The sequence below is a fragment of the Chiloscyllium plagiosum genome, unplaced genomic scaffold (genome assembly GCF_037043375.1).
Source record: "Chiloscyllium plagiosum isolate Xiang-an unplaced genomic scaffold, Cpla_swu_hap1 HiC_scaffold_3, whole genome shotgun sequence".
In the NCBI taxonomy this organism is placed as follows: Eukaryota; Metazoa; Chordata; class Chondrichthyes; order Orectolobiformes; family Hemiscylliidae; genus Chiloscyllium; species Chiloscyllium plagiosum.
The window spans coordinates 118,865,290-118,890,212 of record NW_028270141.1 but is presented as its reverse complement, the minus strand read 5'-3'; the positions used below and the strand labels follow the sequence as shown (position 1 = coordinate 118,890,212).

Genomic DNA, 24,923 nt, shown 5'->3' with positions numbered 1-24,923 from the left:
ACCACATCAACCGCTCTGCCCTCAACCACCTGTTTGGTCACCTTCTCAAAGAACTCCTAAGGCTTGTGAGGCACGACAGACCCTTCACAAAATCATGTTGGCCATCCCTAATCAACTTATTCCTCTCTGGATGATTATAAATCCTCTCTCTTATAACCTTTTCCAATAGTTTACCCACAACCAAAGTAAGGCTTACTGGCCTAAAATCACAAAGATTGTCTCTACTCCCCTTCTTGAACAAGGGGACAACATTAGCTATCCTTCAGGCTTCTGGCACTATTCTTGCAGACAATGACGACATACAGATCAAAGCCAAATGCTCTGCAATCACCTCCCTGGCTTCCCAGAGAATCCTAGGATTCATCCCATCCAGCCCAGGTCTTAGCTACTTTCACATTTTCCAGAATTGCTAACACCTCCTCCTTGTGAAACACAATTTAGTCTAGTAGCCTGTGTCTCAGTATTCTCCTTAACCGCATTGTCTTGTTCCAGTGTGAATACTGATGAAAACATTCATTTGACGCTTCTCCTATCTTCTCGGACTCCACACACAACTTCCCATTACTGTCCTTGATTGGCCCTAGTCTTTCTATAGTCATTCTTTTATTCCTGATATACCTATAGGAAGTTTTAGGGTTTTCCTTGATCCTATCTGCCAACAATTTCTCATGTCCCCTCCTGGCTCTTCTTAGCTCTCTCTTTAGGTCTTTCCTAGCTAATTTGTAACTCTCAAGTGCCCTAACTGAACCTTCACGTCTCATTCAAACATAAGCCTTCTTCTTCCTCTTGACAAGAGATTTAACTTCTTTAGTAAACCACGGTTCCGCGCTCTACAGCTTCCTCCCTGCCTGACAGGTACATACTTATCAATTACCCACAGTAGCAGTTCCTTGAATAAGCTCCACATTTCAATTGTGCCCATCCCCTGCAGTTTCCTTCCCCATCCTATGCATCCTAAATCTTGCCTAATCACATCATAATTGCCTTTCCCCCAGCAATAATTGTTGCCCTGCAGTATATACCTGTCCCTTTCTATCGCTGAAGTAAATGTAACTGAATTGTGGTCACAATTACCAAAGTGCTCACCTACTTCCAAATCTAACACCTGGCCGGGGTCACTGTTTGCCTGTCTACATATTGAGTCAGGAAACCTTCCTGCACATATCGGACAAAAACTGACCCATCTAAAATATTTGAACTATAGTATTCCCAGTCAATAATTGGAAAATTAAAGTCCCCTAATAATTACTGTGTTGCTCTCTCTCCTATCCAGGACTTTGCTATCCTATCCTCTACATCTCTGAAACTATTTAGAGGCCTATAGCAAACTCCCAACAGGGTGACCACTCCTTTCCTGTTTCTAACCCCAGCCCATACTACTGCAGAAGACAACTCCTCAAACATCCTGCCATCGTAACACTGTCTTTGACTAACAATGCCACACCGCCCCCTTTTATAACCATCTTCCCTGTTCGTACTGAAACATCTAAATCCCGGAATCTGCAACAACCGTTCCTGTCATTGCTCTATCCATATCTCCAAAATGGCCACAACATCGAAGTCCCAGGTACCAACCCATGCTGCAAGTTCACCCACCTTATTCTAGATGCTCCTAGCGTTGAAGTAGACACACTTCAAACCACCTTCCAGCTTGCCAGTGAACTCTTGCGACCTTGAAACCTCATTTCTGACCTCACTGCTCTCAACCTCCTAGACACTGGAGCTACAATTTAGGTACCCAACCCCCTGCTGAATTAGTTTAAACCCTTCCAAAGTGTATTAGCAAATATCCTCCCCCAGGATATTGGTTCAGGTGTAGACCATCCTGTTCATAGAGGTCCCACCTACACCAGAATGAGCCCCAATTATCCATGTATCTGAAACCCTCCGTCCTGTACCATCCTTGTAGTCATGTGTTCAACTCCTCTCTTTCACCCTATTCCTTGCCTTGCTAACATGTAGCGCGGGCAACTAACAGAGCCAACAACTGTTTGTTCTAGCTCTAAGCTTCCACCCTAGCTTAGAGCTTGAATTTCTGCCTTAAATTCCCATCTCTTTTCCTACCTATGTCATTGGTGCCTATGTAGACCACGACTTAGGGCTGCACCCCCTTCCCTTCAAGGATCCCAAACCCTTTCTCAGCTGTCATCTCCTTATAATCATGTCTCTGTAATGACTGTATTATCATAATAACCTGCATTTGTGTTGGTAATTCATTTATTCTGTTCCAAAGGCTGTGTGTATTTCATGAAATCATAGAATCCCTACAGTGTGGAAGCAGACCATTCAGCCCATCGAGTCCACACCGACCCTCTTAAGAGCATCCTACCCAGACCCACCCCATCCCTGTAACCCTGCATTTCCCATGACTAATCCACCTAGCCTGCACATCCCAAAACGCTATGGACACATCTTCGGACCTTGGCAGGAAACTGGAGCACCGAGAGGAAATGCATGCAGACATGGGGAGAATGTGCAAACTCCACACAGATAGTCGCCTGAGGGTGGAATTGAATCTGGGTTTCTGGCATTGTGAGGCAGCAGTGCCAACCACTGAGTCACTGTGCCATGAAAGAGTCATTAATATTGAACATTTAGCATTGGTTTGCCCCATGTTCCTTTTTGCTGCTGTTATTCCATGTTTTTACACTTTTGCCCCCCAACTGTTCCATTCCAGGTATTCATTATCCAAATTAATGGGATTAGATTTAGTTGGTTGTTTGTTTTGGAGGGGCACAGACTCGATGGGCCAAAGGGCATTTTTCTGTGTTGTGGATCTAGATGTCTTGATGATATAATGGTCTGCAATGCTGTCATGTTCTTTTGCTACGTAAGCCTACATTTCCCCTCTCCTAAACCCTCCCATTATTTTAAATCCTCTGCACAGCCATAGGTATTGCATTTGCCAGGAAATTGGCCCCAACACAGTTCAACTGAAGCACCTGCTCAAAAGTCTTTTGTGTTTATATTTGTCTGAATATTTGAAATGCTAAATCCCAATGAACTCAAAATATCATAGAAACCATGAATTTCTATTCTTCACCAGACCCTAACCCTTATGTCTCAGACCTCTGTCTGAACATCAGTGTTCCTTCACAATACACATCCTTACTGTCATGCAACAGTCCAATATCACAGATAAACTTGAAATTGGACTGTAAGCACAATAAAAATATTCCAAGCGTGTTTATGTGCCGGAGTCACTGTATGAAGTGCTTCAAACTAATTAAACATGGTCAAACATTATTTTTGTGTGGTGAACATTTTTATCTGCACTACAGAAAGGGAATCTTTTCCCAGATTGTCAGCAGGGAAAGAAAATGCTGGAGCCTAACACAATGGCTTGTTCACACCGTCTCCATGGAGTTCTGGCATTGAACGTGGAAAGAAGCAAGAGATCCATCTAATTAACTTTTCCTGATTAATTTGCCCACATGAAAACAGAATATCAAGTCACCAAGCAGCACCATTCTGGTACGTCTATACATACATCTTTAGACACCAGTTTATACAAAAGACATGGGGATTTTTGATCATTTGTTTAACTCCACACATATTGAAAATATACCAGATTAATATCTGATCTAAGTGCTTCTGACAGCACCATAAGTAGAAAGAGTATGTACGACAAGTATGTTTCCAGCAATAATCCAGCTCACTTAATTCTACGACTGTGGCAACAGCATTGGCTGTGACAGATCATTTACCCAGTGCAATACAAAGCAGAGATGAAAACTCAATTAACCCTGTGTCACTGAGTTTATTTGAAGGTCTCTTAATTGCTGTTATGATAATCTATTCCACTACAGTGGCTGTCAAATATTTTTATTTCAAAATACACAGCTCAATTTTTTTTTCTTATCGAAGGAGACAATTAGCCATTGAATGTTTACATTCCTCTCTCTCTCCCTCTCCAGAAATATCCTTCAACTGGTCCCAATCCTAAAGGGGTATCTCAATTCAGGGTCTTACCTTGAGGAAACTGCAAATGTGTTATTTTTAATTGAGATTACAAAAATAAAGAACTATAAATAAAGTTACTATAAATACTGGGCTGAGAGACATGGTGAAATATCATAATAAGTACATTGGAGTGTTTGGGATAAAGTAGCTCATTTTTTACTTAAAGCTTTTCAGTGCTTATTAAAAGAGTTGACAGAGGAATTGCAGACAAACTCACGATTATTATGAAGATCAGACCATTCAATTTCAATTCCATATTACATTGCATGAATGGAATCAACATGCCATTTAACAATTCTTAAACCTCTGATTTTCAGATTAAATTAATTAGTCTTTGAAAAGATGAATTCTCAGATTAAAGGCATGTCTGGTTACATAAAGCAAGCACAGAAAAAGTCATTCATAAAAATGTTTCATGGGACATGGGACATGGACATCCCTGGCTAGTCCAGCACACACTGCCCACTTCTAATTGTCCTTGTCAAGGTGGTGGTGAACCTCCTTTTTGAACTGATGCTGTCAGCACGATATACTGTAGGTAAATATACTGTTTTCTAAAGTATACTGTTTTCCTTATAGAGGGGACATGATTGAGATATATAAAATCATGGGAGCAAAGTTAGGGTAAACATGAAAGAACTTTTCCCTTAATGGAGGGATCAATAACCTGGGGCAGACATTTTGGGAAGGGGTAAGAGGTTTGGAGGGATGTGAGGAAAAACGTTTTCACCTCGGGGTGGTGGGAGTCTGGAGAGGTAGAAACACTAATGAGGTTAAAGAAGCATTTAGATGTGCACTTGCAGTGCCAAGGCATATGAGGCTGTGAGACAGGAGCAGGGAGGCTGTTTTTGACCAGCATGGATGCGATGGGTCAAAGGTCCTTGAACCAAGCTGTAGATCCCGATGACTCTAAAGTGCTGTTAGGGAGTTCCTTCAGTTTGACGAAAAAGGAGGGTGATAAATATTTCCATGTTAGGACAGTAAGGGGTGAACCTGCTACCCTCATCCTTCGAGATGGCAGTGGTCATGAGTTTGAAAGATTCTTAAAGAAGCACTGGGGAGCAGCTGCAGTCTGTCTTGTAGATGATACACACTGTTGCCACTGTACCCTAATGATGGAGAAAGTGAGTATCTGTGAAGTGGTGCTGATCAAGTGGGCTGTTTTGTCCTGGACAGTGTCAATCTGCTTGAGTGCTGTTGGAGCTGCACCCATTTAGGCACATGAAGAGTATTCTATCATGTTCATGTCTTGTGCTTTACGATGGAGAACAGGAGTGAGGAGTTGAGCTACTTGTTGCATTCAGTCTCTGAACTGCTTCTGTAACCACAGTATTTATGTACTTAGTTTAGCTCAGTTTCTGGGTCAATGGTTGCCTCCAGGTTTATGATAGTGGGGTATTCAGCAATGTTTAAAATTCTAAAGATCAAGGAAAGGTAGATACACTCTTGTAGGATATGACAATTACCCGTCACTTGTGTGAAGTTGCAATTCATTACCACTCATGTCCAAGCCTGAATGTTATTCAGGTTTTACTGCATGTGTTTGTATCTAAGCAGTTAGGAACAATACAGCCCACTGTACCATCATCAGCAAACACCCCTACTTCTGACAATATGATGGAAGGATGGTCATTGATAAAAGCAGCTGAAGATGTTTGAGCCAAAGTCAATACATTCAGGAACGCTTGTCATGATGTCTTGGAGTTGGTATGAAAATAACATAAGAAACAGGAGCAGGAAGGGCCCAAACAAATTTGTTCTGCCATTCAATCATGGCTCATCTTTGGCTCCATCAACACTTTACATGTATTCTCCCCTTATCCCTTAGTTCCCCGAGATCCCAATAATTTGTACATCACAGCCGTAAAACATGCAGTGATGAAGTGTCCATGCAGTGATGAAGGGAAGAGAATCCCAAAATAGAACATTTCATCAACTGAAGAAATTTTGCTCCTCTATGTTCTAAATGGATAGTCTCTTATCCTGAGACAGTGCCTTTGTGTTAAGGATTTCCTCAGACACGAGGCACACCTTCTAAGCATTTGACCTGTCAAACCCCTTTCTAAATCCTGTAAACTTGAAAGCAATTACTTCTCATTCTTTTGAACTCCCAAGAACATAGACTCAACTTACTCAGCCTCTTATTACAGGACAACACTCTCACTCCAGAGAATATCAAGGGAATGTTTGCTTGGACTAAGAAGTGGTAATTAACTGTCTCCAATATATTTGTTTAAGTAAGTAATTCTAAACAAACTTTTTAGACATATTGTGACACACCTCTGGGACATGCAAGATCTGAACAGAGACCTTCTGGCTCAGTGGTAAGAACAGTATCCTGAACCATAACACCCTCTAAGCTGTGAAATCCAGGAAGTAAACCCAAGTCAACAACTCTGCTCACCATGATGCCACCATCATTGACCACAATCTAGTGTGTGTATACTTCCTTAAAATTGGCTATCCCTAAACCTACTCACAGCAATCCAAATGTTGTTTCATCAAACAATCATGTATAATTGTAGTAAGATTTCTTTATTCTTACAGTCCAGCTTCCTTGCAATAAAAGCCAATATGCCACCTGCCTTTCTAATTGCTGACTGTCCAGCACAATAGCTTTGTGTTCCTTGTTTGAGCACTTGCAGGTCTCTCTGTACATCAACATATATACCTTTTAAAATATATTGCATTTTTCTATTCTTCCATTCGAAGTGAATAATCTCAAACTTCTCCACAATACACTTCATCTGTCATCTTGTTGTGCACTCCCTTACTCTCTACACATCTTCTCATTCTTTGTATGTTATTGTCAAAGCTTTATTTCCAACCTAACTTTATTTCAGCAAACTTAAGATATATTCCTCTTCAAATAACTAAGACGTTAGCGTTTATCTTGAGATAATGCACTAGCTACAGCTTGCCAATTGGAAAATGTACCATTTATTCCTTATCTTAACTTGCTGTCTGTTAACCGACCCTCCATTCATGCTAAATTATTATCCCTGAACAACCAGAACCATATTCCTTTATGCTAAGTATGACTCCAACCAGTGGAGAGTTGTTCCCCAATTCCACTTGACTCCATTTTTGCTGTGCTTCCTTGTCGCAGTCAAATGAGGGCTAATATCAAGGGCAGTCATTCTTACCTCCCCTTTACAATTCAGCTGCTTTATTTACATTCTCTCAGTACAAAGATGTGCAGGTTAGGTGGATTATCCATGGGAAATGCAGTGTTGCAGGGATGGGGAGGGGGCAGGGTGGGTCTGGGTGGAATGCTATTTGGAGGGTAGGTGTGACCTAATGGGTCAAATGGTCTGCTTACACACTGTGGGGATTCTATGATTCTATTCTATGATTCACACCAAGGCTGTAAACAAGTCTGGAGTTGATTAGTTCACATGGAATGCAAACTGAGAATTGATGAGCATGGCCATTGCTCTCTAAATGCCGAATATTGCATTGTCAACAAAACCTTGCATCGCTTTGTTGACGAGCGAGAGTAACTGACCAAAGTGGATTTGTCCTGCTTTTGGAGACAAGACATACCTTGGAAATTTTCCACTTGTTTGAGTAGAGACTAATGTTGGGGTGGTACTAGAACAGCTTGGCTAAGGGCACGGGTAAAAGTGGAGGAAAGGTATTCAGCTCAACCGTGAAGATGTTGCCAGGGTCTATACCATTGATGTCCAGCTGTTCCTTGACATCACATGGAGTGAATCTGTGATGCTGGGGGGCAAGGTGGGTACATCCACTTTCAATCTCAAGTTGAAGACAGCTGCAAGTGCTTCAGCCTTTTGTTTGGCACTTGTGTTGGGCCCCATTATCGCGGGTGGGCTTGTACAGGGAGTCTTCTCCATCTTTTCATTGCTTTCTTGTGCACCACCATTTGAGATTAGATATGGCAGCACTGCAGAGCTTTGATCTGATCAGTTCATTGTGGGATTGCTTTGCTCTTTCCATTACATGCTGTTTCTGAGTGAAGCATGCATGTCACCCTATGTTAGTGAAAGATTCTATAGGCCGTTACCTTACTTTTGTTTCTCTTCAATAGCCCTCAGAATTCACGCTTCAGCATGATGGTAATGGCACCAAAGACTAGTGTCCTTCTGGTAGCCAGCTCTGCAAGCATTCAGGCAAAACTCCTGCAAAGTCAAAGTTACGATGGAATGAACACATCCAAATGATCAAAAAGCATCTCCAAATCCTGATTTCTCAACTCTCAAATGGCCATCGCTCCAGGGCTAGACACATCAAATATTACAAATGGACCCTGAAGCTCTCGTTGAAGTGCAGCAGTGTTGATATTAATGACTAGGAGGAGCCCAAACTGGTATCAACTTGTCCATCAATCCATATCATGGTGTGTGTCTAAATACCTTAACTGATGGCATTAAAGAAGGACAGAAAAGGAAGCAAATGCTATGCTCTGGATCCCTTTGCCCCATGGGATTTTCTGGTCCAGCGGCCCACAGATCTGCAGGTTGAGAACTGGCTTTTCAGTCACATGAGGACACATGGCAAAAACCGCCAGCCTGCTGTCAAATCAAGGGCCAACTGACAATGAGAGCGTGTGGCGATGCCAGTCCACAAGGTTTCAGATGGTGGTCACTAAACATCATTCTGCTGCTGCTAATGGCTCACAGCCCCTCACTGGTGCCCAGTTTTAGCTACTTAGTCTTCTCTGAAATGATCCATTTAGTGAGGTCGAAGTGCCCTAAATATGACAAAGGACATACTCAGTGTAAAGACAGGCCTCATCTCTTCAAGGATTGTGCAGTGGTTTCTCCAACCATTAGTTTCAAGGAGAGATAATATCAAGCAGGTAGTGTTGGTTCCTTAACCTCCTACCACAGGCCCAGTTTTGCAGATAGATCCTTCAGGACTTGGCCAGCTTAGTCAATTGTAGTACTACTCAATGATGCTTGGTGATGGACTTTGAAGCTCCCCATCCAGAGTACCCTTGCTGCCCTCAGTGCCGCCTCCAAATGGCCGTGTAATACATTGCAAGACCTCAGCATTTTATTATATTGCTCTCTCTGCTGCCTTCTGTTGGGGAGGTATAAGTCAAGCCAGTTCAATAATGGCTACATGCAGCAGAGCATAAATTAGTCAAGAGAGAGCAATGGTTGGTAAATCTGTAGGCTTCAATATAGCCGAAGCCTGAGGTGACAAACTCCATAAATTTCCATCCAGCACAGGGAATACTTCATGTACTCTCCCTTCCTATAAAGAGCATCAGGCTACCTTTTAAATCTGTCAAAGCAACTCAACTTTATCCCACAGGGATAAAGCATTAGAGACTTAACTGATGTGCAAAGCTGATGACACCCTGTAATATTCTTAGGGTTTTTTTGATGATGATTTGAAATGCTCATTATTTACATCAAGTATTTTTTTTCCTCAAAAATAGTTTGATTATTTTCAAGTGGTAAATATTTGGCTTCATTTTGTCTTTTTTCTCAGCCATGTTGCTTTCAATCTGGCTTCATGAATGGAAGATAAAACCTGATCATTGAAATATGCTACTTGCACAAAATGCAGTCCATGAAATCGCCTTCTATTGCCAGAGGGCAATGTAAAAGTGGGGAACAAAAGCTGGGATATTCTTAGTTATTGGTGAAAATTTAACAATAATCTAAATAACCTCAAAACTAAATGTCGCCATTTTATGAGAGTCAGATTTGCCTTTTTGAATGACAGTCTTCTTTGGGGTTGGGAAATGGGGGGTTATTGATCACCAAGAAGATGCAATTTTGAATCAAATGGCAGGTTGAAGCATTAAAAATCTGAATTTCAAACCTAAGTTTTAATAGATTTGCCATTAGTGCAGGCGAACTCCACCTTAAACGAATTTAATGACTCAGCCTTCACTGATTTTTGGGAGAGAGAGTTCCACTGAACAAGGTTCCTCAGATGATTAAAATCTCTCATCAATCTTGGAATGGAGACTCCCTATGCCTAAACTGCATCCTCTAATTCTAGTCTCCCCATAACATGTAGCATCCTGCAGATGTTCACCCCATATTGCAACAATGATTATGGGAAACCTTCTCTGAGCTACTCCAAACACAATTATACCTTAGTTTAAATAAGGAGAACAAAACTACAAACAGTACTTGGGATAAGGTCCCACTAAAGCTCTTTACAGCTGTTTCAAAACTTACCTATTCTCTTCCATTCCCCTTGTTATGAATGCTTGAAATGTATCTATATGTTGGGAATTAGGAAGAAGCCTTGGTAAGCGAGTCGGTTTGATTCTATTTTATGGAAGGAATTCTGCATGATCTTTTTTAAATGGGTCATCTGTGCAGCATCTCAAGATCATAATGAATAAGACAGCAAGAGTCAATCCATCTCCATTCATCGATCAAAAGTCTCCATTCTCATATTCATTTCTTCTGTCCTCCAATTTATAGCTATTTGTTGATCAGATGACCACTCTGTGTGCATGAACTGCTGTTTGGACTTCCATTCCAAGCGCTGATGCGCTGGAAGAGCTGTCATGTGACTATTGACTAAGTTAATCATGTGTCCAGAGTGAGGATTTTCTTTCTGTGATGCTGACAAACCGGGACATTTGAGGAAAGCCTTGCCTATGGATTAGTCAAGAAAAAAGATCTACGTGCAAACCCAAAACCGGCATTTTGATTCTATTTTGTACTCTTTTATTCACTCACAGGATGTGGGCATCTCTGGCCAGGCCAGCATTTACTGCCCAACCCTAACTGCCCAAAGGGCAATTAGGAATCAACCACATTGTTGTGGGTCTGGAGTCACGTGTAAGCAAGACTAGGTAAGGATGACAGATTGCTTCCCTAAAGGACAAGAGTGAACCAGACGCTTAATTCCAGATTTTTTACTGAATTCAAATTCCACGATGGCAGGATTTGAACCTAGAACATTAGCTGAGTTTCTGGATTAATAATCTAGCGATAATACCCCCAAACCATTGCCACCCAGCTGTATAACCAGCTTCTGCAGTTTATTTTGTTGTAAGTTCTCATCAATGGCCGGAAGAACTACACAACACCTGGATTTATTTTAACAATAAAGAAGAAGATAAGTTTAGTTATGTTCTTGTCTCTGGAAAAATAGTTGACCTTTTGCATAAGTTCCGACTGTAAATCTTTGATCCTAATTGCCGCTCCCTGAAATTCAGCGCTCCTTAGTTGATAAGAGATAAAGATGACGATGACAAAAAGTGTCACCTAGATGCCACCTACCTAATTTAATCAAGAACCAGTCCAAATATAGAAGGTTCAGAACAAATAAGAAAAACAACGAGGCAGTATAAAAAGACACCAGCAATGAAAATGAATTAACATCCAAAGGGCTACTGTATACATAGTAAAGGGGCAATAAAAACAGTGGGGTCAATTTGGGACTGAATAGAGATTTATACGTGGAGGTTGGTGGGGAGGGGAACATGGCTGAGGTATTAAATGGCTACTTTGCATCGGTCCTTACTCAGCAAAATACAATGTAGTCATCAGATTACTTAAGGGCAACTTACGTTTAATGAACATACTGAAGTTTTGGTACATGCGGTACATGGACTTCTAAAAGCTTTTGATAAAGTGCCCAAACAACAGACAGTGAGCAAAGATCAATTCATAGAATAGAGGGTACAATGAAGTCTCTTGTGACAGAGTGATAGTGTCCCTACCTCTGAGCCAGAAGACTCAGGTCATGTCCCATCAGCTCCAAAAGCTTGTAATGACATTGTAATAACATCTCTGAACAGGTTGATAAGAAAGTATCTAAAAGGTACAATAGTGACATGGATGCAAGATTGTGTGAGTGACAGGAAACAGAAAGTAGTGGTAATTGGCCATTTTATTGTAAGTTTATTGTGAATTTCCCCAGTGATTGGTGTGAGAATCCACTTTCTTGATAAATTAGTGACATAAATTTTGGTGTACAAGTTGCAATTTTGAAATGTGCAGATAATATAAAACATGGGGATATTGTGAACAATGAGAAGGTTTTGTATAGAACTTCAAGAGGACAGGTAAAAAAGGTGAACAGGTGGCAGAGATGTGTAAAGTGATTCATATTGGTAGGAAGGATGTGGACTGACAATATAAACTCTAAAGAGGCTACAGGAGCAGAAGAATCTGGTATTACAGGTCATTCAAGGGCAGGATAGGTTAAGAGATCAGAAAGCAAAGCATGCATCATCACAGACTTTATGAAAAGGAGCACAGAATATAAACATAAGGAAGTTATGATTAAACTCTATAGAATACAGGTTCAGTTCTGGGCACTATACTTTATGAGGGATATGAAGGCAATACAGTGTAGAAAATATACATGAAAATAGGCCCAGGGTAAGGAACTTGGTTACATGACGAGACTAGAAAAGTTGGTTCTGTTTTCCTGAAGGAGAGAAGATTCAGAAGAGATTTAATGAAGGTACTTTCAAATCATGAGGCATCTCAAAAGTGTATGTAGGAAATGCTATTCCGATTGGGACAAGGACTGAGATCCAGGAAGCACAGATTTGAATCAATTCGCAAAAGAAGCAATGGTATTGATGGAAATCTCCTCTATGTAGGAAATGGTGAAGATGTGGAATGCACTGTTTGAATGTATGGCAGAAGTCGATTCAATGAAAGCCTTACGAAGGCACTTGCAGGACAATGGGGAGAAGATCAGGGAGCGGCAACAAATTACTTATTCCTTCAGAGTGTTAGCACAGATATGGTGGGCCGAATGGACTCCTTCTGTGCTGTAAGTATTCTTTGATTCTGATGCATTTTGACCTTATATGCAGATTAAATTATGAAACACCCAGCCTTACTGTGCCTCTCTGACTCTATAATCAACAGAACCATTTGCTTACATTGACCTCCCTCTGTTATTATATCCCAAACCAAGGTCGCCAATGAACAAATCTGTGATAGACGAAAATTGTGTCCGCTGTGGTTTAGTAGATAGCACACCCGTCTCTCAGTTGGACAGTTACAGATCCAAGCTGCCTTGCATTGTTTGAGCACAAAATTCAAGATTGCCATTCTGAGTGCTGTGCTGTCAAAGTTGCTGCCTTTCAGGTGAGGCATTAAATCGAGGCCCAGTCTCCCTGCTCAGGTAGGAGTGAAAGACCCTTTGGCACTATCTCAGAGGAGACAAGATGAGTTATCACCAGTGTCATGGCCAGCACATAACCTTCACCAGCACCGGCAGAAAATAGATTGTCTGGTCATCATCACCCTGCAGTTTGTGGGAGATTGTTGCGTAAAATTTGGCTGCCCTAAAGTCCTCAATTACAGTAGTGACTGCGCTGAATATACTTGTTGTGAACCTTGAAAGATTTCAGAAAAGATTTACAAGGATTTTGCCAGGTTTGGAGGATTTGAGCTATAGGGAGAGGCAGAATAGGTTGGGGCTATTTTCCTTGGCTCAGAGTAACCTTAGAGAAGTTTATAAAATCATGAGGGGTATGGATAGGGTAAGTAGCCAAGGTATTTTCCCCAGGGTAGTGGAATCCAAAACTAGAGGGATAGGTTTAAGTTGAGAGGAGAAACCTTTAAAAGGGACCGAGAGGCCAACTTTTTCATGCAGTGGGTGGTGCATGTATGGAATGAGCTGCCAGAGGAAGTTGTGGAGGCTGGTACAATTACAACATTTAAAAAGCATCTGAGTGAGTATATGAATAGGAAGGGTTTAGAGGGATATGGGCCAAGTGCTGGAAAATGGGACTAGATTAATTTATGTTATCTGGTCAGTATGAACGAGTTGGACTGAAGGGTCTGTTTCCTTGCGCTACATCTTTATGACTCTGTGACTCGAGACTTCATTGGCTGTAAGGTGTAAGAATTTCAGTGATTGTGAAAGAGTAAATGCAAGTTTTTTTTTTCCCTTTAGAGTGATTTTTAACAGCATGCTATATAACTCAAATGCACTGTGATTCATTGCTGATGATCAATACTTTCCTCCTCTTTTCATTTAATTAATTTTCTGTCAAGTCTCATCAAGAGGACTGGATTCAGTTGCTGAGGTGGTGTTGTAAAGAACAACATTTAGAAATGTTATACAGACCGCAGAAGATCAGAAGCCTGCATACTTTGCTGGGTGTAATTAATGTTGACATCTCTCTTAAGACCCAATTTCCCACCCCATCCACAGGGTCAATGCTTATCCACTTGTAATTCCAAACATTCATCTTAACCGAGCTTTGAAAACAAACAGATGATGAAAGCAAAAAAAAAATCAATGTTTAGCCACCAACCATCCAAAAGCAAAAAAATGCAGTTTTCAAAGTAGCATCAAGTCAAGAGCAGCAGCAGTTGGATAAATGGTAGAATTATTATCAGATGTCCCTCATTTAATATAGCTCTTTTAAAATAGTCTGAGTGAAAACACAAAAGGAACCCCATTACCAGTATGCAAAATAAACAATGGCAGTGAGCAAATTCACCCTTCAAAAACCCAAGAAAATTCAAATCAATTGGGGTGACATGGTGCCTCTGTAGTTAGTAATGCTGCCTTACAGCACCAGGGTCCCAGGTTCAATTCCAGCCTGAGGTGTCTGTCTGTCTGGAGTTTGTACCTTCTCCCCATGTCTGCATGGGTTTCCTCCAGGTGCTCCGGTTTCCTTCCACAGTCCAAAGATGTGCAGTTCAGGTGAACTGGCCATGCAAAATTGCCCATAGTATTAGTCAGAGGGAAATGGGTCTGGGTAGGTTACTCTTATGGTATGGACTTGTTGGACCAAAGGGCCTGTTTCCACACTGTAAGGAATCTAATCGAATCAAACCAGGGCGATCAAAGAAAGTCACCCCCCAGACATGGAAGGAGCAGAATCTGTATGGGGTCACCCGGCCAGCTAGAGGCAATTTCTCTCACAAGCCTGTGCCTGTAAATGAGAAAGGCCTTGTTACTGGGGAAACAGTGAGCAGTGAACATGCAGCTGGATCGCAGACAGCTCACTGGGGTGGAGTGGACAGTAAGGTTAATGGGCCAGAGGGGTCGTGAGGTCCCTGGGTGGGAGAGAGCAGCGAGATCTCGGAGTTGGGAAGGGTTGTGAGATCCTTGGGTTGGAAAGTCCCTGGCCTGGGCTTTGGGGAGCATGGCTCCAGAAAGGGAAATACAGGCTCCAAGGGGAGAAACCAAGATGGGAAAGAAAATACTTCTACACTTGTCAGTAAAAGCAATACTCCGGGATGGATCATGAAACTGTCCAAGTCACTGAGGTAATAAATTCCTTGCAAATGAAAGTGACTTTTCTTGCTCAGGTTTGCAAAGGTTCAGAAGCTACTACACAGGGATAAAATGCTGCAGATACTTTTGCAATGAACATAGTGCAACCTGGATAACTTAATGCCTTCATAAGAAAGATTTCAATTTAGGCGTTACCACATCCCAAAGCATTTCACATGTTGTGTGAGGGTCGAGGGTCACTGACTGTTAGAGATGTAACCATTCTGCTTATAGTAAGACCCCAAACAGTAATGATTTTCAATAGTGCTTGTTGTGACCTGAGGACATCCTGAAATGCTTTACTGTCAATTAAATATTTTGGAAACAAAGCCACTGTTGCAATGAAGCAAATATGATGAGGTAAATAATCAATTGATTTTAGGCTATCTAGACCCGACAACATGATCTAAAAATTAGAACTAGGTCTTTCAGGAATTAACTTAGGAAACACTTCTGTACACAAAGAGTGACAGAAGTTCAGAACTGTTCAAAAACAGCATGTAATGAGAGATCAGTTGTTAAATTTAGATCTGAGATAGATAACAGAGATGCAGTTTTTTAAAAAAACCTAACTTTCTGGTTAAAATCTTTGAGTTTTGCAGTTGATGATGAAAATATCTCAATGGTGATCTGCAGAATATATGTTTAGAGATTATCATTAAGTTATCCAAGTAATGGTGTTCATTATAATAGAACCCACAACATTTTCCCTTTATATTATAGCTCCTGAATTCACAAAAGCAAAAGCAAGGCTTGTTGCGTGCGTGTGCAAACATGCAAATTAAGAGCAAAAGTAGGCCATTCAGTCCATCAAGCCTGCTCTGCTATTCAGTAAGATCAAAGCTGATCTGATGACCACACATTCCCACCTACCACCAATAACTTTTCACTAACTTACTTACAAAATCTCTCTACCTCTGTACCTCATAAGTCTGTCCATTATCCTCAGGGTTTGGCTTTCATGCCCTTACTGTAGATGACTGCATTAACGAGATTACTTTGGTGTTAGTTGTCTGATTATTCTGGACATTAATTACATGATAAAAGTGCAAGTTCTATTTGGCACTCAAAGTAGTATTTCTTTTACTAATGACAACCCATCAACTCAAAATAAAAGAAATCCTCTGATCCTATCCCCAGAATTATTCTAGTTTATATTGTTTGGCAGTGTTACACTGATACATAATTTATTCAGTGCCCCCAAGTCAGAGGCAGAACAATGACAGAATGAATTAAGTGTGCCATTAACCTCTAAGTGAAAGCTGAATCAGTAACTATAGCTGATAGCGTTGTTATATACTCACCTCCACAACAGCAGCAATTTCTCTTTAATTAGAAGAACAAATGGAAAAGCAGGTAAAAAGTTCACCAACATTTGTCACCCATTAGTAATTTTGGTGTTTTACAAAGCTTACACATGTAGAGCACTGGGTCTGGACCACTGAGCCTGTTCTGTCATTCAATTAGATTATGACTTATTTGTACCTAAACACCACCTATCCATTCCAAGATTCTTAATATCTTGCCTTCCAAACAAAATCCATTCATCTCCATTTCTGTGCAGTGATTGAACATTAGTGTAATTACTACAGATTCCAATCTAATGAAAACAGCTAAATATTGGGGAAAATGTCACAGATCAATTGAATACGGACAATAATTCAGTTAATCTCTGATGAAGTAACTCCAAGTCCCAAGGGCTTGTGAATTATGTAGCCTGTTGTCAGGACTGAATTGCTTGCAGCAACCTTCAGATCTAAATGGCTATATTTACAACACGTGGCACTATGAGACTGGATAAGAGTTATTACATTATTTAAAATACCTAACTGAGAAAAACAATGCAAAGGAATCCAAGAGTTATTGTTATTTTGAATGCACCACAACTGTAATTCAAGACATGTCAAGAAAATTAGGACCTACTGAGGAATAAACAATGGCAAATCTGAAGCACCGTGCCTCTGTGTCCCTGATGGGGTGCACGGAAATGGTAAACTTTCAAGAATGTGATACCTGTCCCCATATCTGAAACACACCTGATTTAATAGAGATGGGTTGGGTTGGAGCCACAATTGGCAAATTTGCTCAAGAGGCAACAATTAAAATACATATGGAAGTACTTACAATCTGATTTTTGGCACTCGCTAGTCCGCTCTTATATTCTCTTCATTTCCTTATTAAATTTTTAAGCCTCCTTTGCTGAGTTCAAAAATATTTCCAATCTGCAGGCTCACTACATGTTTTTTTGCACTTAAATAATACTCTGCCTTTCTATTCTACCTGCCAAGTGGATAACCTCACACTTTCCCACAGTGTACTCTGTCAACCAAACTTTTGTTCACTCACTTAACTTCTCGACTTTCCTTTACAGAATCTTTCCATCTCCTTCACATCTTGCTTTCCTAGTTATCACTGTATGGTCAGAATGTTTGGCTACAATGCACTCGGTCTCTCCTTTCCAATTGTTGATAAAGATCATCGAGAGGTGCAGAAACATTCATCCCTGTGGCACCAGCCACTTTGCCAAACTTGCTGAGGGAGGCATTACAGCTGTGCTGAGGGAAGATATTCCCGGAAATACATCCAGGGAAGTTGTTTGGGTGGAACTGAGAAATAAGAAAGGGATGATCACCTTATTGGAATTGTATTATAGACCCCCTACTCGTCAGAGGGAAATTGAGAAACAAACTTGTAAGGAGATTTCAGCTATCTGTAAGAATAATAGGGTAGTTATGGTCAGGGATTTTAACTTTCCAAACATCCACTGGGACTGCCATAGTGTTAAAGGTTTAGATGGAGAGGGATTTCTGAAGTGCGTTCAAGACAATTTTCTGATTCAGTATGTGGATGTACCTACTAGAGAAGGTGCAAAACTTGACCTACACTTGGGAAATAAGGCAGGGCAGGTGACTGAGGTGTCAGTGGGGGAGCACTTTGGGGCCAGCGACCATAATTCTATTCGTTTTAAGATAGTAATGGAAAAGGTTAGACCAGATCTAAAAGTTGAAGTTCTAAATTGGAGAAAGGCCAATTTTGACGGTATTAGTCAAGAACTTTCGAAAGCTGATTGGAGGCAGATGTTCGCAGGTAAAGGGACGGCTGGAAAATGGGAAGCCTTCAGAAATGAGATAACGAGAATCCAGAGAAAGTATATTCCTGTCAGGGTGAAAGGGAAGGCTGGTAACTATAGGGAATGCTGGACGACTAAAGAAATTGAAGGTTTGGTTGAGAAAAAGAAGGAAGCATATGTTAGGTATAGACAGGATAGATCGAGTAAATCCTAAGAAGAGTATAAAGGCAGTAGGGGTATACTTAAGAGGGAAATCTGGAGGGCAAAAAGGGGACATGAAATAGCGCTGGCAAATAGAATTAAGGAGAATCCAAAGAGTTGTTATAAATATACTAAGGACAAAAGGGTAACTAGGGAGAGAATAGGGCCCCTCAAAGATCAGCAAGGCGGCCTTTGTGTGGAGCCACAGAAAATGGGGGAGATACTAAATGAATATTTTGCATCAGTATTTACTGTGGAAAAGGAGATGGAAGATATAGACTGTAGGGAAATAGATGGTGACATCTTGAAAAATGTCCAGATTACAGAGGAGGAAGTGCTGGATGTCTTGAAATGGTTAAAGGTGGATAAATGCCCAGGACCTGATCAGGTGTACCTGAGAACTCTGTGGGAAGCTAGAGAAGTGATTGCTGGGCCTCTTGCTGAGGCATTTGTATCATCGATAGTCACAGGTGAGGTGCCAGAAGACTGGAGGTTGGCAAACGTGGTGCCACTGTTTAAGAAGGGTGGTAAAGACAAGCCAGGGAACTATAGACCAGTGAGCTTGACCTCGGTGGTGGGCAAATTGTTGGAGGGAATCCTGAGGGACAGGATGTACATGTATTTGGAAAGGCAAGGACTGAATAGGGATAGTCAACATGACTTTGTGCTTGGGAAATCATGTCTCACAAACTTGATTGAGTTTTTTGAAGTAACAAAGATGATTCATGAGGCCAGAGTAGTAGATGTGGTCTATATGGACTTCAATAAGGCATTCGACAAGGTTCCCCATGGGAGACTGATTAGCAAAGTTAGATCTCATGGAATACAGGGAAAACTAGCCATTTGGATACAGAACTGGCTCAAAGGTAGAAAACAGAGGGTGGTGGTGGTGGAGGGTTGTTTTTCGGACTGAAGGCCTGTGACCAGTGGAGTGCCACAAGGATCATTGCTGGGTCCTCTACTTTTTGTCATTTACATAAATGAGTTGGATGCGAGCATAAGAGGTACAGTTCGTAAGTTTGCAGATGATACCAAAATTGGAGGTGTAGTGGACAGCGAAGAGGGTTAGCTCAGATTATAACAGGATCTGTACCAGATGGGCCAATGGGCTGAGAAGTGGCAGATGGAGTTTAATTCAGATAAATGCGAGGTGCTGCATTTTGGGAAAGAAAATCTTAGCAGGACTTATACACTTAATGATAAGGTCATAGGGAGTGTTGCTGAACAAAGTGACCTTGGAGTGAAGATTCATAGCTCCTTGAAAGTGGAGTCACTGATAGATAGGACAGTGAAGGCAGCATTTGGTATGCTTTCCTTTATTGGTCAGAGTATTGAGTACAGGAGTTGGGAGGTCATGTTGCGGCTGGACAGGACATTGGTTAGGCCACTGTTGGAATATTGCGTGCAATTCTGGTCTCCTTCCTATTGGAAAGATGTTATGAAACTTGAAAGGGTTCAGAAAAGATTTACAAGGATGTTGCCAGAGTTCGAGGATCTGAGCTATAGAGAGAGGCTGAACAGGCTAGGGCTGTTTTCCCTGGAGCGTCGGAGGCTGAGGGGTGACCTTATAGAGGTTTACAAAATTATGAGGGGCATGGATAGGATGGATAGACAAAGTCTTTTCCCTGGGGTCAGGGAGTCCAGAACTAGAGGGCATAGGTTTAGGGTGAAAGGGGAAAGATATAAAAGAGACCAAAGGGGCAACGTTTTCACGCAGAGGGTGGTACGTGTATGGAATGAGCTGCCAGAGAATGTGGTGGAGGCTGGTACAATTGCAACATTTAAGAAGCATTTGGATGGGTATATGAATAGGAAGGGTTTGAAGGGATATGGGCCGAGTGCTGGCAGGTGGGACTAGATTGGGTTAGGATATCTGGTTGGCATGGACAGGTTGGACCGAAGGGTCTGTTTCCATGCTGTACATCGCTATGACTCTATGAGAATGATCATCTCTGTTTTCTGCTAGTCAGCCCATCCTCTATCCATTTGAATATATTATCACCAAAACAATGACTTCTTGTCTTGTCTGGTGTTGCAGCCCATACACTTATATTTAATTCAAAAATCGACTCAGTGGCTGGACATGTTCCAAATTTCTGCAGAAAATTAAGATCCACTATTGTCAAAAATGGATAATGAACACTGCTGCTGTTTGCGACATCTGTGGCAAGAGGTATAGCACTAGAGTCAAAACATTAATTTGGATTAATGTTGGATTACATCTGAGTAATGCTGCAAGCAATCCATTCCTGACAACATATTCCTCTCTCAAAGATGACTGCCTCTCAAAAGATTGGAAAGTGTACAAAAAAAAACTTAACGTGGCATCCAGACATAGATTGCCTGAGATTAAACATTACTTCTATGATTCTATGATTCAAATTATGGGATACCATCTGCTGATTTTCAAAAGGCAGAGAATGATTAAGAGCACAATCGAATAGATTTTCATACAGATTGAATGGGAAATAGAGGCAGTGAGATACAATATTATCTAGAGTACATACATATATTCAGACATATACATAGTTGGGATATAAAATACAGTCTGTTCTGATGTAATGTGACAGTTCCATTCCTGTGCGATCCTGGGTTATACGAAAATCGCGCAATAGCAACACCATTTAAACCAATGGGATCGGAAACCACGTTCTCACCAATACAGGTGAGGAAAGTTTGTATTCTACAAATAATGGTCTAAATTCTTCAATCATGTTCAAAAATGAGTTTGTTGCTTCAGTATTCACTAGAGAGGGGGACCTTGTTGATAGTGAGAACATTGTGGACCAGGTTAATAGACTTGAACAGATTGATATTAGGGTATTCTGGGAAGAATCTAGATAGATAAATCCCCAGGACCAGATCAGATATATCCAAGGTTACTACGGAAAGCAAGGAATGAGATTGCTGCACCTCTGGTGATGATCATTGCATCCTCACTCTCCACAAGAATAGTACCAGCTGATTGGACGGTGGTGAATGTTGTTCCTCTGTTCAAGAAAGAGAATAGGAAAATCCTTGGGATCAGTCAGTCTTACGTCTGTGGTAGGCAAGGTACTGGAACGGATTCTGAGAGACAGGATTTATGATGATTTGGAAAAACATAGTTTGAGTAAAGATAGTCAGCAAAGCTTTTTAAGTGGCATTTTCCTGCTTCTCGGATGCTGCTTGACCTGCTGTGCTTTTCCAGCAACACACTCTCAACTCTGATCTCCAGCATCTGCAGACCTTACTGTGTCCCACAGGGACCTGTTCTTGGGCCTTTGCTCTTTATAATTTTTCTAAATGAAGGAGTGGAAGGGTGGGTTAGTAATGACACAAAGGTCAGTGGTGTTGCAGATAGTGTCAAGGGCTATTGCAGACTATAACAAGACATTGGCAGGATGCAGAGCTGGGCTGAGAAGTGGCAGATGAAGTTCAACCTGGATAAATATGAAGCGATTCACTTTGGAAGGTCAAATTTAAATGCTGAATACAGAGTTAACGACGTGATTCTTGGCAGTATGGAGGAACAGCAGGATCTTGGGATTCACATACATAGATCCCTCAAAGTTGCCACCCAAGTTGATAGGATTGTTAAGGCTTATGGCATTTTGGCTTTCGTTAACTGGGGAACTGAGTTTAAGAACTGCGAGGTTTTGCTGCAGCTCTATAAAATCCTGGTTAGACCACACTTGGAATATTGTGTCCAATTCTGGTTACCTCATTATAGGAAGGATATAGATGCTTTAGAGAGGGTGCAGAGGATATATATCAGGATGCTGCCTGGATTGGAGGGCTTGTTTTATGAAGAGAGGTTGAGTGAGCTCTTTTCACACTGGAGAGAAGGAGGAAGAGAGGTGACTTGATGGAGGTGTACAAGGTAATGAGAGGCATAGATAGAGTAGATAGCCAGAGACTTTTCTCCAGGGCAGAAATGGCTGTCACGAGGGGTCATAATTTTAAGGTGATTGGAGGAAGGTATAGGGGAGATGTCAGAGGTAAGTTCTTTATGCAGAGAGTGATGGGTGTGTGGAATGCACTGCCAGCGGTAGTAGTAGAGTCAGAGACATTAGGGACATTTAAGCGACTGCTGGACAAGCACATGGATGGCAGTAAATTGAGGGGTGTGTAGGTTAGGTTGATCTTAGATTAAGATAAATGCTTGGCACAACATCATGGGCCAAAGGGCCTGTACTGTGCTGTACTGTTCTAAGTGCTATGTTATACCAATTCACGTTGAAGAAATGTGCATTATAGCAAAACTGTTTGGTAGGTGTTACGTCTAAATTCATGAGACTGTGGGAACATTCTCTACACTTAAAAAATATCAAAATTCATGAATGCCTGCTCTAGAAATTAAAAATACAGGATATGTGAAAATCCAGGATTACATGATCAGCTGTAGTCAATGTGGTGTCAGATATCCTTTCAGATATCAATATGGAACCATGTGGTACAATGTGGTACATGCTGATTGTTCCCCACAACCCAATTTTCTGCCAGAGGTCAAGCTCAGTTATGATCACTTTCTACCTCATTCAGTCCAATAGTGGAGCCAGTTATTGCCATTGGCTAGATTGCTACTATTTAGTTCAGTTAATTGTCTGGGCTGACACCAATTATTAAAGTTCACTTGAGAATGTAATTTTTTTTAAAAGGTTTCGCGATTTACATATGAAAGAACTGAAACCAACATGGTCATTCTAAAAGATGAGGGACTTAACAACAATCCAGGTCTTTTTCAATATATAATTTCAGTTACATCACGCTGTAAACTTTTGCTATAAATTCTGTGTCTTACGATCTTATACTCCACAACCACCTGACGAAGGAGCAGCGCTCCGAAAGCTAGTGCTTCCAATTAAACCTGTTGAACTATGACCTGGTGTTGTGTGATTTTTAACTTTGTACACCCCAGTCCAACACTGACATCTCCATATCACAGCTAATTGTCAATAGTGTGGGTTCAATTCCCAAGGGCTCTCATTGTACAATGGCAGTGCCCCTATCTCTGCACCAGAAGGCTTGGGTTCAAGCCCGACCTGCTCCAGAGGTGGATAACAACATCTCTGAATGGCTTGATCAGGAAAACATCAAGGTTCAATTCTCATGTCCCTGAGAGTAAAAGGAAACTTAAACTCACCACTGAACAAGGAAATGGCTCAGAATGAAAATGAGCAGATTAATGAGCCAACAACCTGCTCTCAGGCAGACCAATTATGGAATGGAATAGTCCAATAGCCTCTGAGGTGAGAAATATAAAACATCACTTCACAATATCATGACTGGATTATGTTAATGCCATATTAATAAACAGGCATTTATGTTTCTGTCCTTAGCCTGCTGCAATTCTCCAATGAAACAAAATGCAAGCTGGACAAACAGCGCCTCATCTTCTGATTAGGTATTCAACATTTGGACTCAAGATTTCATTTAAAGACTTCAGGCCATGATCTTTGCACAACTTTCACTTATTTTCATCCCACTGTCAGTCTGTCACTTTCTTCCACGTACAGCTGGCCTTTTATCTGCTATTAACACCTACTCTGCGTCAATGCTTTGTTTCTTTGCTAGTACCATTACCTTTCCATTTGCTTTGTGTTTCCTTTGTCATTTAATCTGCTCTCTGTCCATTTCTTGAATTTTCCTACCTCATCCTCTCTGCTCTTTCAGCAGTTTAAAACCCAAGGTGTTTCTATCTCTCTTCAGTTCTAAAGAAGAGGCACACTGGACTCAATATTACCTCTGTTTCTCTCTCCACAGATGCTGCCAGGCCTGCTGAATTCCTCCAGCACAACCTGCTTTCATTTGTTTACAAATTGATTCAGTTCAACATAACATTTAATGCTTTGACCATGTACAATTTCATTGGCACCAAGAACAAAGCTCCTGTACTGTGTATCATTTCCATTCAATCTGACCTGCTTTGCAGGTCAATCATTACAAGACTCATTGTGAAAACTGGAAAAAGAATTACTGCGTTCATTGATCTTTTCAGATTTTTATTGTATCAGATCAGAAAATCTCTCTATTTTGCCAGTTATCCCTCAACCAACATCACTAAAACAGGCTGTCTAGTTGTTACAACATCACTGTCTGTAAGACCTGGTTGTGCAAAATGTAGGCAAAAGTGAGGATTGCAGATGCTGGAGATTAGAGTCTAGATTAAAGTGGTGCTGGAGAAGCACAGCAGGTTGGGCAGCATCCGAGGGGCAAGAAAATCGTCATTTCAGGCAGGAGCCCTTCATCAGGAAACATGCCCCTGCCCGAAACGTCGATTTTCCTGCTCCTCCGATGCTGCCTGACCTGCTGCGTTTTTCCAGCACCACTTTAATGTTGTGCAAAATGTAGTTGCAGTGTTCCTAAATTGCAAGTGTTGCCAGTGTTGAACAGACTATAAAGCATTTTGGCTATCTTGGATCAGAAAACATGCCATATAAATGCAAGTCTTCCTTTCTTTTTATTCACATCCTCTGCTATTTTATTTCTGCCTCATACTTTTAAG

General features: G+C 41.2%; 1 protein-coding gene and 1 long non-coding RNA gene across 8 annotated transcripts in view; both read right to left on the bottom strand.

Moving 5' to 3' along the window:
- sobpa (sine oculis binding protein homolog (Drosophila) a) overlaps positions 1-24,923 on the bottom strand; it is a 354,580-nt gene that overhangs the window by 264,067 nt on the left and 65,590 nt on the right. The window lies entirely within an intron of this gene.
- LOC148150651 (uncharacterized) overlaps positions 21,007-24,923 on the bottom strand; it is a 45,870-nt gene continuing 41,953 nt past the window's right edge. The window contains exon 3 of the long non-coding RNA XR_015751951.1: positions 21,007-21,426. This is a non-coding gene — a long non-coding RNA (uncharacterized LOC148150651). The remainder of the gene's footprint in view (positions 21,427-24,923) is intronic.